The sequence below is a fragment of the Pecten maximus genome, unplaced genomic scaffold, assembly GCF_902652985.1.
Source record: "Pecten maximus unplaced genomic scaffold, xPecMax1.1, whole genome shotgun sequence".
Taxonomy (NCBI): Eukaryota; Metazoa; Mollusca; class Bivalvia; order Pectinida; family Pectinidae; genus Pecten; species Pecten maximus.
The window spans coordinates 5,667-12,388 of record NW_022980923.1 but is presented as its reverse complement, the minus strand read 5'-3'; the positions used below and the strand labels follow the sequence as shown (position 1 = coordinate 12,388).

The window sequence follows — 6,722 nt, the reverse complement described above, 5'->3', positions numbered from 1 at the left end:
GCATTCACAGAAAAACTATCTACATCTGTTCTTCCTGAGTTCATATGCAGGACCATTTCATATAAGCCTAAAACCAACCCTATTTACTTTATTCCACAACATAGCCACAGTTGTCACATGACTCATCACTAGTCTGCCAAAATGACACTTATATCTAGTGTAACTAAACCAACAATTCATATTCATTTGTATGTCGCTAGAATACACAAGAAATATGATCAGGAATTGACATCAAGTTACAACAAACTACATTGCCATTTTTCTAAAATTTTATTAAATAAGGTTATTATTTGTTTCAAATTTCAAAAATGTTCTTGTCCAGACCCTAATATTAATTAAAAAAATAGAATCAAATATTCTTTCAATATGCAAGGGTCTTCAAAATACTTAACATTCTTCATTTCTCATGTTTGAACTATTCAAAAATGTCTTAATTATAAACAACCAGAGTTCAAACTATTACAGCTGGTTTAAATAATTATAGTTTTTCTGGAAGAAATGTTTGTTCGTACTTACCGCCGGCTTACCATAGTTTGATATAAAAAACATGACATACCTTTATATCAACCACAGTGCTCTAAATGCTTTATTTTATGCCATTTGAACCAATAATATCACAAATACTTTTAAACAAAACATTTGTTCCGTTTCCAGGTATGCATCACTGCCAAAATTATGGACATGGATGACCAAATAACAAACATCCAAACCAAGTCGGGCCGGAATCTCCCACTGAAAAATTGTGATGTTGCAGATATCTCTGGGTCAATAAGAGTGTCTTTGTGGGATACCCACATAGACCAGGTGAATTTGCACAACTCCTACATGTTTGATAATTTGACTGTTAAGGACTTCGATTCGAAACGCTACCTGTCTACAACAGTCAAGACAACAATTTCAAATGCTCGAGACATCACTGAAGTTGCCTTTGATGACAAGATAAACCAACCAACAAAAGTGCAAGGAACACCATCACTGGCATCTGTTACCATCTCTAATGCCTGCCAAGGCTGCAGCACGAAAATTGACTTGGCTCATTCGCAAATGCAATCGACACAGTCCTACAAGTGTCAGTCATGCAAAATGAGAATGAAGCTGAGTCAGTGCAAAAAAAACCTGCACAGTCATCATCCAGTTCAACAACAACCCAACCCGTTTCTCCGTGTACAATGACACTGTAACGAAATTCCTGACATCCTGCAATAAACTTAACCTACTCAATGATGCAGATGCTCTAGAGGAATTCCTCATTGATAATGAGCTCATTCTCACTCTTCACTCTGCTGAGTCCAGAAACCCCAAGACTATCGAGCTTGCTTAAAATAACTCTTCCATCATTCCTTATAGACAATTTAAAATTAACCTTTAGTTTCTTATCACATTGAAAATCAATAGTAACACCATAACAAGTTTCATGTAATTTTCATTTAAATGTTGTAATACATTATCACAATATTGTGGATTTTGTCTCGTAATAGTTATCTGCCCATAATTTGTGTTTCATATAACACATTTGATACATTGAACTTTACATATACCTGCAAATATTATTTCACATTTATTTGCTCAAATTACGCAACCAGAGTGAGCCTAAAAAACTGACTTCTTGAATTTACAATTTATTATTTTAATTTGTACCTACATTATCAATAAAAATAACTTTATGCAAGCTTTACCAATACATAAACAATACATGCAACAGTGTCTCGGAAACTACAGATTACTTTTATTTTCTCTATATTAGTTACATATTTTACAGCAGTATTCCATTAATTAAAGCTATTCCATTTAAATATATATACCAATCCCAGAACTCCAAATAAACTACTTTTAACCATGGTTGAATTTCTGATACATTTTATTGCATAAATTTCATTAATAATACCTACTGACAAAAACTAGAGTCCTGGGTCGGTAGATATTTTGTTGGAATACACAGGGGCCCTTAACCAAAGCATCGTAGAATTTTGTTTCAGAACATGATTTTGATGCTACCATGAACATTGTAGATATTAGCTAACTTTTTAAGGGCGAAAAAAAGTGTGTTGTTAACACTAATGTGTCCAAAAAATCAGGATAGGTAAGTCGTAAATAAGGTTCTTTAAAAATATTTAAAACATAATGTCTCAACATATACTTACTGAAGAGACAGTACAACCAATAAAACAACATTCTTCAATTTCTTAAGTCAATAAACTCTAAAGAAACCCAGTTTAAATATGAAAAAATTAAAGTTATTGGAAAATTTTTTTTCTAAATACAATGATACACATATTATGTTCAATTAAAAAAATGTTTTCGTTGAAATATTTGTTTCCTGCATTTTGTTTTATATGCTTATTATAAAATTACTCCTTGTTGATTCACAAATACTAACTAGCTTCAGATTATATTTTTATACCTCTTATATAAACATTTATAGTCATTACTATAATTACCGTATTATAAAACAACCTTAAAAATCATCTTCCTAAAATGCCAACTCATATAATAATACTTATTTCCCCCCAATTTAGGTCTCAACTACCTCCATATAATTATCTTATTATTTTTTTAAACAGTATATCCTCAGTGGTTTGTCATGTTCTTATATTGCTCACTTTATTTTTTGTTATATGTTTACTAGTTTACATTTAGTTAATTATATAGTTCTTGTTGATATATATGCAATCAAACATTACTACTTCTTGCCTTGCAATACTGTTTTACAGCGCTGCGCGCTGAAGTGTGTACGGTACTTTTTCAATAGTAGTACAGCAACTGTTGATTGTATTGAATCGCCAACCGATAAGCTTGAAACAATGTATCGACCTTCCTGATTGGTTCTGTGCCGAAAGAGGCGGGGCGAACACGGAGTATGTACTGTACCAGGACCGTGGCTGTGTATACACACGTGTGCGATTACATATAATTACATGACTATGCAAAACAACGACAACTTTTACGTTAAGTTTTAAGCATTTAATAAAGATCTGGTACTCGTTGAACACATGGGTTGTTACACACATATATATGCCATGTTGTTATGAACAACTTATATGATACCTTCCGTGATTATACATATCCACACTGTCGGAAAAATCCAGACATGAACGAAGCAGGGAAATCCAGAGCATCTTAAATACTTGGTTTACATTTCTTTTTGAATTCGATGAATTCCATAACATCTTGAATCACCTTTTTACTTTTCAGTGGTTTCCGTTTGACGATGGGCGCTAAAGACTTAGTCGCATAAAAAATCTTCATAATTTTGCGACATCCTGATTAGACAAACCGGTCTTATCACTGATGGCTGAATATGAGAGTCCTTCTGAATGTAGATTATAAACAGTTTTTTCTCGTTTTTTTATCTTCACTTTTCCCTCTGGTGTAAACACGGCCCTTGGAATTTTACATGTTTGAAGTAGTACGTTATATGCGTACCGTCGTGTACACCGTCTAGACCTATAGTTTCCCTGTTTTTTTGTCAGACATGTAAGTAACCAAGGTGATTTGCATTACATGTATAAGCTCACAACTACATGTGTATAACTGCAACTTGCAAGGTTTAACCAGCTAAATTTACAATATATCTAATATTTATACATTTAAATGTTTATTATGCAGATGTTCTTTCAATATGGACAACACAGTCAGTGTATTTGAAAATTACGCACGTATTGATTGATGATCGTCAAGCTAACCAGCCCTTCGAACTTTGTCACCAGCTGACCAGGTCGACCCTTCAGTTCGGTGATATATTTTCCCAATACACTGATTTGAGAGTGGGAAAGTCCATTGTATAGGGTAGATAGCATTTGCACTTCCTTTCACACCTCGTGTACAAGCTAAACTATCTGGGTCACGATAGCGATTCAGTTTACATGTAATTTGGAAGGGTCAAACATCAGACAAAACTGGGTTCCGGAGCACAGGGGCTTGGCACGATGGTGATGACGTTCCATATATGTATGTATAGTATATACATAAAGAATACATGGTCAGTGTCTTAAAATATAAGCTGTATTTTGGCGAGGGTAAAGAAATCGCCACTTTTGTCTTTCTGTCCCGAGCCATAAATACAGCTTATATTTTAAAACACTGACTATGTATTCTATTTATCCTCCAACAGTCATGAAAATAATCATCAAAAATAATCATTTTTATGTGAAACGGTGTCAAATATCACAGAAATATGTTCGTCTTTTAAACGTAGTTTAACTTTGAAGTAGGTCAGTCGAACTGACGCACGTGCTAAGATTCCAAAATACAGCTGTTTTCCGTCACTGCCGTATATACAGCAAAAATATATATACGGTGGGTGTATTCCGACAATGCGGTGGCAGTTGCAGGATAAATTCATATATGGACCTTCATTTATAAACTTGTCACTGAATATTTCACTTGAAGAACATTTTCATAACCGCCATTCTCGCAAGTTTACTCATGTGCACACGAGTGCTGAGAAAGGTGTGTGCATTCAGTTCGACCAATCAAATCAACGCTTACTCAGCGCGATCGACTTTGTTAGAGTACTGTCGATACACAGTAATGTAGTACCAATACCTGTCGTACTTGTGTTACACTTTGACCGTACACACTTCAGCGCACAGCGCTGTAATGTAACTTTTTGGTTTCTTTGTTTTGGAACTTGCTGTTGATACCACTTCAGAAAATTGTTCCTGTAGATTAGTTATCAAGTTAATATTCCTATAATGAAAGTATTTCAAGTTTTATGATATTTGTATTTGTATGCCAAGGTCATCCTCTTTAATATACCAGGGCATCCAGTAGACCCTTGAGAGTATGTTTTTGACTCCCCTAAATGAGATCTGACTCTTGGGTTTGAAGGGACATGTCTATTTGACATGTTTTGACCCTTCAGAGTTCTCAGAATTAGTGATTTGACTTCTGAAATTGCTAAAAGTCAAGGGTCAACTGGATGCCGTGATATACCAATACATTTATGCATTTTCCAATGAATATGTTGCATCACAACCCAAAGTATCTGTTTCACTCTTTCAAATTTCAGAAAGATTTTTTTTCTATTTATATTAAAAATATCATGACATATTTAAGTATATATCTACTTATATATATAAGAAAATTCATCATATTACCCCTTTTCAACAATTTCCATCTAACATTCCCAACTACCTTCTTATCTTGCAATTATTTTAGGCCAGTATCCTGAATGATGCAACATGTTCATATTGTACATATCATTTCTTAAATGTTTACTAGTGTAGATTACTTTAATATGTTTTTGTTTTTAACAATATATAACTAATCAATCATAGAATAACATTCCAGCATTACTATTTCACAATAGTGTATGTACAAATGTATAAGTTTATCAGCAACTAACATAACTACTCTTGTAGTTTACATTTTTCTTTTAAATTTTACTATCACAGTATACTCTGATTATCCAATATGTTCATTATTCATATGTTGATTACAGTATACAATTAAACTATATATGTGTACATGTGTGCATGTTTCTAAAGGCTTTTCCACTATAACATCTACCCCACCCCACACTCCCCAGACCCAAACTTTAGTTTATGACTCCCACCTAACTAACATTCAAAAATACATTCAAATAAGATAAAAATCAAACACTATTGATAGAACAACTTAGTTTTGAATCTTCAAGTCAAATCAGGTTGATATGCAATAACCCTTAATTAGATGCAAATTCTTGTAACATGCTTCAAATCATGTACCCCACATCATTGCAAAAAACCTAAATACAAAATCTTCCTCCTGTCTACATTTGATGTATAATTTCCATAAATCCTTGTAAATATTTCTAAATTTTGACAAATTTACCTTGTTTCAAATTTAATAGCCATTATGTACAGCTTTACCTTTTTAGTCAAAGTATTAATCAGATTTACTGTAGAATACAAACAAATTAAACTCAAACACAGGTTTGGGCCAGAAATAACCAATATTTAATGATTATGTAATGTTATGTAATAATATACATAATATGAAGCTGTGGATAACATATGAAATATTGGTCTTCTGCTAAGAGACAATTACAAACTACTAACTACAAACATAAAGGATACTACTCACTAAAATAAGATAACACAAAGATATAAGGGATGGGTGGGATGGGGTTTTCTGCCGCCAGGACAGTCAATATCCGGTCAGAGCTGGCATCTGGACCTTACACTCACATAGTGTTTTGGAGACTAACTGGGCAGGTCAGAGCACATGAACTTCACCCCTCTGCTTGGCTGCTATTGGCTGAAAACTGCTGAGCCTATGAGGTGATTGGCTAACCAAACAAATCCTCTTCCTCCAGCAGAGGGGTCCCCAAGGTCCCATTGCCCCCATCTTGACATACCATGCTTGGCTAGGCAAAGCAGGCAGTAGGAAGAGGATGAAAGGTGACCCATGGATGGCCTAACAGGTGCATGTACTGTGGCAGCCTGACATGACAAACATTTACCCCATCCTATCTTATTAATATTGTATTAATTACGTAATACCTACTTGATGGCTAATACTGTGTATGCAATTTAACTTTACCTTTTTAGTCAAAGTTCAGTGGCTAATACTGAGTGTGCAAATTTAACCTTTTTAATCACAGTTCATTCGCTAATACTGTGTGTTTAGTTTAACCTTTTTAGTCAGAGTTTGATGGCTAATACTGTGTCTTCAATTTAACTTTACCTTTTTAGTCAAAGTTCAGTGGCTAATACTGTATGCAAATTCAACCTTTTTAA

General features: G+C 33.9%; 1 long non-coding RNA gene across 1 annotated transcript; it reads right to left on the bottom strand.

Annotated features, from left to right (window-relative positions):
• Window positions 1-2,939: 2,939 nt before the first annotated feature.
• LOC117319820 lies at window positions 2,940-4,024 on the bottom strand. The gene is made up of 2 exons (XR_004530834.1): window positions 3,816-4,024; window positions 2,940-3,260 (listed from the first exon to the last, which is right to left on the bottom strand). It is a non-coding gene; the product is annotated as an uncharacterized LOC117319820 (long non-coding RNA).
• Window positions 4,025-6,722: the final 2,698 nt, after the last annotated feature.